We start from the raw sequence: 9,184 nt of genomic DNA on the forward strand, positions 1-9,184 counted from the left end.
GACAAGAGCAGATAAGGCTCTGCGGCCCAAGACACGGATGACCAGCGCCGGGGAGGATAACTGGGTTGGCAGGGGTCCTACCTCTCTGAGGTAACAGGAGATCTCGCAGCGGCAGACATGGTGGAGCGGGGAGGCCAGCTGGAGGGAAGGAGTCGAGCGGGAGAAAAGAGTCAAAAAACCAGCACCTGCATGACACCCCCCCCGGCACTATCTGGGAAGACAGTGACTAGCCCAGCTGGGCAATCTCGGCCAGATGGAAAGGTGAAGGGGCGAACACGGGTATGTAGAGTGTGCCCAGGGAACAGATGAAAAGGACAGTCATACAAAGAGACACGGCTACTTACTCTCTTCGGGCACACGAATTGGCTTCATACTGCACGGAGGTCACAAGAGGCACAATCTGGCATATGCCACTCACACGGAGGGGCGAGGCAGCTGCAGGCAGAGAACACTGGACACAGGAGGGCCTCACATCTGACACCAGCAGGGACATCTGGCGGGGGAGGGGCCGGCGTCCACCGGGACTGAGTCCAGCAGAAGTTGAAATGCTTCTGCTGCAGGCTGGAGGCGCCGGAAGCGGCACCTTGCGGTCTCCCCGATAAACTCGTATGGGTCAGCTTGTCCTCACACAACTGACACCGCGGAGAGACCATCGTGGGCGCGGTGCGACAGTGAGGGCGCTGTAGGGAGGGCTGTGGCCAGCAGTAGGGGCACCGTGGCGGAGGGCGCAGATGAGAGGAGGGGTGCCATGGGGAAGGGCTGCAGTCGGAAGTGAGGCACCCACGGGGAAGGGGGCGCAGTCCAGAGTGTGGGCACCATTTGGCGGCGTGTTCAGGAGAGAGTCACCATGCGGTCGTGAGCGGGGCAACAGTGAGGGCGACGCAGGGGAAAGGGCTGCGGTAGGATCGAGGACACAGGCCAGGTCGGGGGCTTGCGGGCAGAGTGAGGCACCGGCGGGGAGGGGCGTGCGGTCGAGTGAGTGCACGTGGTGGGACGGGGCGCGGATTGGAGTGAGGGCACTGAACGAGGGCGCGTCGGAGGAAGGCACCGCAGGGATGTGGCTGCAGATGAGAAGTGAGGGCACCAATGGGGGGGAGGGCTGCAGTCGGCGAATGCAGGGCGCCGTCGGGCAGGGGGCTCAGATTGGGAGAGGACACCATTCGTCGGGCTGCAGGGGAGTGAGGCACGCAGGGGAGGGCTGCGGCGGCGGCTGGGGTGGAGTGAGGGGGACATGCAAGTCAGGAGTAGGAGGCACGGATTCGGGGCCGCAGTCGGATGAGGGCACCATGTGGTCAGGGCTTGGTCGAGTGAGGGCGCGTGTGGTGGGCTGGGGTCGGATGAGGGTCCGGAGGCGGAGGCGCGCAAGTGAGGGCACCACGGGGGAGGGCTGCAGGTCGGGAGTGAGGCAACCGTGGGTCGCGCTGTGGGCGGAGTGAGGGGGCTCACGCAGTTCCGGGCCATGGCCCCGCGGATGCCGTTGACGTCAACCCCGTCCACACGGGTCATGTGGACCGCTGGTGCCGCGGCGCAGCTGGTCCGGGCAGTGAGGGAGAGGGATCGGAACCGAGCGCGTCCCCCGCCTGAAGGCCATAGGACCAGCAGCATAAACGGACCGGAGGAACCGGGCCCTGGCTAGCGAGTACGAAGTGTGGCCGGGAATAACCGGAACCGTCCGCAGCCCGAGCTGGAGTGCCAGGACAACCAGTGCAGCCAGGGCGAGCAGCACAGCCCAGGTGGGCCAGGTCGCGGGGGGGGCGAGGCGGTCCAGGCCGGGAGCGAGGTGGGACGAAGGGAGGGGATACCTTGACGGCCGCGCAGCAGGGAAGTGTTGACGTAGAACGGTCCAGACCATAAAATCACGCTCAGCCCCCGGGAAGAGAGAGAGAGCAAGCCCCCACGTTACCTTGATCAGTGGCGGCCACGCCGACGCGCCGCGAACTTACCCTGCGCTGCCCTGACCGTGCACGGCACGCAGGGCGCCTCGCCCAGTGACCCCCAACCCGCGGCTCCCCCGGCAATGCAACCAGGGCCCCCGGGAGATGTGGCTCACCCCCGGACCAACTCGCAGCGAGCACCACGCCAGACTCACCCCAGAGACGCCTCCCGGACTCCCAATCACACCCCAGAGCAAACAGGTCCAGGAGGGATTGGCAGACCTGAGCCTGGGGAAGGGCTGATTAGCAGGGCTGCAGTCAGGATAGTGGCACCACAAAAATGGGGGCAGGGCTGGGTCGCAGGGGCCGGGTCGGAGTGAGGCACGAGCAGATGCTGGCGGGGCAGGGTTGGCTGCGGGCAGGCTGCAGGTTGGAGATGGGCACCGGCAGTAAGTGCTGGGGCACGGGCTGGCAGGGGCTGTGGTTTGAGAGGGGCACCGGCAGGGCTGGCCGGCAGTGCAGGCTGGGGCGGCAGGGCCGCGGGGTTGTAGGAGGAGCACCACAGGCTGGTGGGCAGGGCTGCGAGCGGACTGGAGGGTCATCAGCAGAGCGGTGGGGGCAGGCGCGGTCGGAGTGAGGGGGGTCACCGCAGAGCTGGCGGGCAAGGGCGGCAGGCTGGGTCGGACGAGGGCACGCAAGACCCATCCCCATCACCATACTGCCTCTGCCCAACCCCCATCCAGCAAAACGCTGCTCGCGTGACATGGCAACACAAGATCCTCTGTACAGTCTTAGGCAGTCCAGAGCGAACGCGGGCAGCATTCCGCTGGGGAAGGGAGGGGCGGGGGGAGGAAGGCGGGTAGCCCCCCATTCGTGGGGTAGACACAGGAAAGGGCGGGAAGAAGAGAAAGCTGAGCGCGGGCCTTGGCGCTTTAGGACGTGCAGGCCCACAAACGATTTGCCGGCCCCTGGGCAGGGTATGACGAAAAAAAAGGTAAAAAAAGCCTGCATCTAACAACGGTCCTATAAAAGGGTCGCAGGAGGGAGGAGGTGGTCCAAGAGGGGCACCCAACTCGGTAGGGCCCCGTAGGGAGGAGGAGAACCAAATAGACGACGTGCTGGAAAATACACATTAACCCCGCACCTGATTTCGGGTTTAAAAATGGTCGAACTGAGAAGAGCTGCGCTTCACGTGGCCCCACTCCCTGGGGTGCACATGTTGGGCCCCGCCACTCCCTGGGGGTGTGCACATGTGTGGGGCCCAGCTGCTCCCTGCCCCCTCATTGAAGCAGGTGTGCAGGTTACTGCCCTGGGAACTGCAGGGCAGCAGTGGACATGGGGCTGGCTGGAGATGGGGGGGAGGAGGCTGGAGGTAGGGTCTGGCTGCAGGCAGGGCAAGGGGTGCAGGGTGCGGGGCTGGCTGCAGACGGGGCTGTGGGGTGAGCCGCAGGGGGACGCAGCAGGGGTTGGGAGGGCTGGAGACAGAGGAGGGCGGGACTGGCTGGCTTCAGACAGGGGGGTGCAGCAGGGCTGGCTGTGGGCAGGGGGTGCAGGGCTGGCTGGAGACAGGGGCTAGTGCAGGCGGTGCGGGGCTGGTGCAGCAGGGGCTGGCTGGAGACAGGCTGGTGCAGGGCTGGAGGCAAGGCAGGGGGTGCGGGGCTGGCTGCAGACAGGGCTGGCTGTGGGCAGGGGGTGCGGGTACAGGGGGTACAGCCCACCCTGTATGGTGAGTGCCCCTCCTCCTTTTTCCCCCACCAGGGTAGCAGCAGCAGCCCAGGGCTCAGGAGCTATTTAAAGGCCTGGGGCTTCTCTGCTTCCACCGCCCTGTAAATAGCCGAGGGAGCCCTGGGAAAGTGGCGGGGCTCCAGCGGCTAGTTACAGGATGGGGTGGCAGAGGCAGCTGGAGCCCCGGCCCTTTAAATAGCCCCCAGAGCCCCCCGCTACCCCAGGGCTCTGGGGGCTATTTAAAGGGCCAGGGCAGTAGAAGCAATGGGAGCCCCAGACTTTTTAAATAGCCCCCAGAGGCCCACAGCCCTACCCCAGGGCTCCAGCAGTGGGGCTCTGGTGGCAATTGAAAGGGCCTGGGGCTCCAGCCCCTGCTGGGAGCCCCAGGCCCTTTAAATTGCCCCCCGGGGAAGCTGGGCCACCCCAGAACAGCGCACCGGCTCTTGCCGTTACGCCGTACTGGGGCTTAGGTGCGGGGCCCAATTAGGGGCGGGGCCCGATTTAAGGGAATTGGTTGAATTGGCTTAAAGCCAGCTCTGAGCAAGGCTGGAGATGCCTCCCAGCCTTTAATTACAGGGAACACGCAGCCGGATTGAGACATGTCTGCACGGGGGCTGTGGGTCGGGAGTGAGGGGCACCAGCAGAGCTGGGTGGGGGGCAGGGCTAGCAGGGGGCTGCGAATCGGGAGTGAGGGGCACCGGCAGAACTGGGGGGGCAGGGCTGGGCTGGCAGGTGCTGTGGGTCGGGAGTGAGGGGCACCGGCAGGGCTGGGGGGGCAGAGCTGGGCTGGCAGGGGCTGCAAGTCAGGACTGAGGGGCACCAGCAGGGCTGGGGGGGGAGGGCAGGGCTAGCAGGGGCTGCGGGTCGGGAGTGAGGGGCACCGGCAGAACTGGGGGAGCAGGGCTGGGCTGGCAGGGACTGCGGGTCGGGAGTGAGGGGCACCGGCAGAACTGGGGGAGCAGGGCTGGGCTGGCAGGGGCGGCGGTCGAGTGAGGCACGGCAGAACTGGGGAAGGCAGCTGGGCTGGCAGACTGCGGGTCGGGAGGGAGGGGCACCCGGCAGAACTGGGGACAGGCTGGGTCTGGCAGGGCTGCGGTCGGGAGATGAGGGCACCTGCAGAACTGGGTGAGCAGGGGGGCTGCAGGGACGTCGGTCGGATGAGGGCAACCGGCTAGAGCGGGGGCAGTGCTGGGCTGGCAGGGCGCGCGGTCAGGATGAGGCACTGCAAGCGGGGGGCAAGGCTGGGCACCAGGGCCGGTCGGCAGTGAGGGGCACCTGGCAGAACTGGAGGGACGAGGGCTGCTGGCAGGGTCTGCGGGGTCGCATGAGCTGGGGCGGGCGTGGGCGGATCCCTACCTGGCCTGGAGAGCTGCATGCAGGTGCAGCTCCAGTGTCAAAGCATGGTCGAAACCCAGGTCCCCAGGAGCCGCGTGGGAAAGAAAATATAGATCAGTCAGACCGCCCCCAACCCCCCTCCCTTGACACTCGCGTCCACCCAACTCCCACTGACTGTTACGACTGCATCCGCCACGCAATGCTAGCCCACAGCCCCCCATCGCCACCTATCACCCCTATCCTATCTATCCATCTACCCACACACCCCCTCTATCACCCATCTACCCCATCCACCACCTCCTAGACCACCACCCCATCACTATCCACTACACCATCCACCCCTCTATCCATCCACCCCATCTATCATCCATCCATGACCCCATTCACCCCCTCTATCATCTCAGCACACCCATCCACCCCCTCGTCATCCCATCCACCCCTCTATCGATCCTCACCACCCCTCTTACAGCATCTACCCCATCCTATCTCCCACCACCCCTCTATCAGCTACTATCCCACCACCCCCTCATCATGCCCATTACATTCACCCCTACGAATTCCTCACCACCCATCTACTATCCACAGTCCATCCATCACCCCACACCCCCTCACGACATTCCTCCCCCATCCATCATCCCACCACCCCCACAATCGACCATCCCATGCCACTACCCAACCCCTACATCCACACCCACCACCCCCCTATCGATCCACACCCCACCCCCCCTCTATCCACTATCTACCCCATCCACCCCCTATCTACCATCAAGCCTCCAATCCACCCCCTCATCCACCACCCCCTCTATCATCCCATCCATCCCCACCACCCCCGCACTATCCACCTACCTACCCCTATCCCCAGCCACCCCCCTATCTATCACATTACCCCATCCACACCCACTCATCCCCATCCACCCACTTACATCCACCATCCCATAACACCCCCCTATATCACCTATCCCATCCACCTATCCCCACCACCCCCCATCTCATCCACCCATCCACCTAGCCCCATCCACCCCTCTATCTATCCACTATCCCCACACCACCGATGCCCTCACACTAGCATACCCCATCCACCTACCCACACAGCATACCCCCTCATCTATCGATACCCCCATCCACCCCTCATCGATCTATCCCAACACCCCTCACACCCCACGCCCCATAGTCCACGATCACACACCCCACACCCACCTAAATCTACTATCATGCCCGACCACCCCTTCATCGACCCACACAGCCTCCACTATCTATCCCCCACACCCACTCACTATCCACCCCCCACAACCCTCCACTAGCCCATACCCCCCACAACTCCGCTCTACAACCCCCCACACCTCAACATCCCCACACCCCTCACACACATCTCCCCCATTCACTCCATCGATCACTACCCACACACCCTCACACATCCCCACACACCGCACGTCACTATCCACTCCCCACTCCATCACTACACCCCCACACACACTCACACCAACACCTACTCCACCCCCCACACACCCCTCTATCATACATCCCCCACACCCCCCTCATCACGATCACCCCACACCACGCCACGATCACACCCCACACCCACCACAACTATCGCCCCACAACTCCCTATCTACTACCCCACCCCCCACACCCTCTACACATCCCCAACCCCTACAAAGCACCCCCACACTCACTATCTAGCCCCACAGCACTACCCTCAAGCTACTATTCCACCCCCACACCCTCACACCCCACCACCACCTACCATCACCCCAACTCCCTCAGCTACTATACCCACATCACCGCCCCGATCTATCGACCCCCATCCACCCCAGCCTATCTACCATGCCCCCACACCCGCCTACATCCCAACACCCCACTATCACCCAACCACCCCCCACCTCACCTACCATCCCCACACCCCCCTACTACGCATCTATCCCCACACACCCCACACCATCCACACACCCCTCACTCTCCTGTCCGACGCCGGTATCCTGCGCAGTCCCGGTCGGGCGCTGCAGCACCCCTAGGGACTCGGTCCCGGACGCCTGGCCCCCTCCTCCACCACTTACGGCATCACGCGTAGCTCCGGCTCGGACCTGCTCTACGCGGCCCCGACCGAGGGGGGAGGGCAGCGAGGCAGCCCCCCCGCCGCGCGGCCCTCCCCGGGCTGCGGCGGGGAAGTATCGGAATTGGCCCCCCCGGAAATAATGGGCGAGGGCCGGCAACACGTCGATGCCATGGCGCGACGCTACCGGCTGCCGACCCCCAGCCCCGCCGACAGCAGGCCCCCGGGGGCGCGGGTTCACCGGTGCGGGAGTCACCGCCCCCCCCCACCCCCCACCCGCCCCCCGCACCGCCTGGGCTGCCCCCCACCTCAAATCCACCTCCTCCACTGCCCCCCACACCGCCGCGCCCTCACCCACCCCACACCTTCACCCGCCCTCCACGCTCCCTTATCCTGCCCAATCCCCTCTCCCCACATCCCTGCCTTGCCCCCACCTGCATCCCCCCTCCACTCCTCCCCACATACCGGCTCCGCCCCACAGCTCCAGCCCGCACCGCATCCCGCCCTCCACGTGCCACCCCCTCACTGCCCCCCCCAGCCCAATCCCCCCACACCTCCGGCCCCCACGCACCTCCCCCACGCCTCCAGCTCCACCCTCCTCACTGCCCCTCAACCCAATCCTCCCAACCCCCCGCCCCCCAGATCCATCTCCATCCCCAACACACCCCCATCTACTACCCCATCCACCCCCTACTACGACACCCCACACCCCTCATCACTATCCCATCCATGCCCCACCCCCTCACGCCGCCCCACGCGCGCGCCCCAGCCCACTCCCCACCGCATCCGCTCCTCCATGCCCCATCCCTCCCACGCCCCATCTCCAATCCTCCCCCAAACCGCTGCCTCCCGCCCCCCGCAGCCACTCCCCACCCCAGCCACCCCATCACCCCACCACCTGCGCGCCCCCCACCTCACCCCCCCGCCACGCCCCCGACCCATCCCCCTACTGCCACGAGCCCAATCCCCCCAACCCCTGCGCTCCCCCAGCCCATCCCCCTCCTCCACAGCCCACATCCCCCCCCCACGCCCCCAGGGGGGGGGGGGGAGTCACCCCCCCTCACACAACCCCGTCCCCGCATCACCTGCGCGCACCCATCGCATCCCCCTCCCCACTGCCCCACCCAACCCCCCCGCACCCTGCCCGCCCACCCCATCCCACTCCTCCACTCCCCCCTCCCCCCATACCCTGCCCTGCCCCCAGCCACCCCCTCCCACTGGCCCCATACCCTTCCCCACTGCCCCCACGCACCCCCCCCACACCGCCCAGCTCCATCCAACGCCCCAGTCCAACCCTCCACCCACACTGCCTGCCCATCCCCACTCACCCCACAACCACCCCCCTGGCCTCCAGGCCATCCCACTCCCCAACCCTGCTCCCCCAGCCCCGACCCCAGCTCATCCCTCCCACGGGCCCAAAACCTCCCCCCCCCCCACCTCCCCTCTCGCGCAACAAATAGCGGAACGGCGGCCGGCGGACGAGCACCGAACGGCGGGCCGCCAAGGGCGCGGCGGGTGCGGCCGACAGACAGACAGACAGACGGCGGAGGGAACGCGGGATACCGAAAACCAAACAGCGAATCACGCCAAAAATGCGTGAGAGAAAGCGGGAGAGGGGCGGGACCAGGACCCTGGTTGCCTGCATGAAAGAAAGCAAGAAAGAAGAGTGACAAGGTGATCGCCTCCACTCCGGGACCTGCAGCCCGCCACCTCCGCCCCACCCCCCCCGCACCCCGACACAGCCCTCGGTGCCCTCATTCCGCACCGCAGCCCGCCCCCCCCACACATCCGCCGCTCCCACTCCCGCCCGCACCCCGCCCCCCCACCCCGCCCCTCACCCCGCCCCGCAGCCCCCCCCACCCTGCCGTGCCCTCACTCCCGCCTCCGCACCCCTCCACCCACCCGGCCACAGAATAAAGCATTCCGCCCAAAAACCCTGGAACAAATTTCAGTACCCACTCCACGCCAACCCATCCGCCATGCCATACCAACGCCCAACCCGCCATTCCAGCCAAACGTCCGGACGAGCGCGACGACAAAGAGAATCGCCCACGGGGCCCAGCCGCAGACCGCGGGGAGCGTCTCTCCCATCCCGCGGCCGGCCGGGACCAGGGGAACCGATCGAACGTCCATACAGAGACCATTCTTTAAGTGAATCCAGGAGAGGGAGCCAGCAATCAGGGCTGAAAACACCGGGACG

The 9,184-nt window shown here is 66.0% G+C and overlaps 1 long non-coding RNA gene across 1 annotated transcript in view; it reads right to left on the bottom strand.

Moving 5' to 3' along the window:
* The window catches only part of LOC142046715 (uncharacterized), a 32,438-nt gene that overhangs the window by 21,717 nt on the left and 1,537 nt on the right, over positions 1–9,184 (bottom strand). The window lies entirely within an intron of this gene.

This window comes from Chelonoidis abingdonii, chromosome 4, assembly GCF_003597395.2.
Source record: "Chelonoidis abingdonii isolate Lonesome George chromosome 4, CheloAbing_2.0, whole genome shotgun sequence".
Taxonomy (NCBI): Eukaryota; Metazoa; Chordata; order Testudines; family Testudinidae; genus Chelonoidis; species Chelonoidis abingdonii.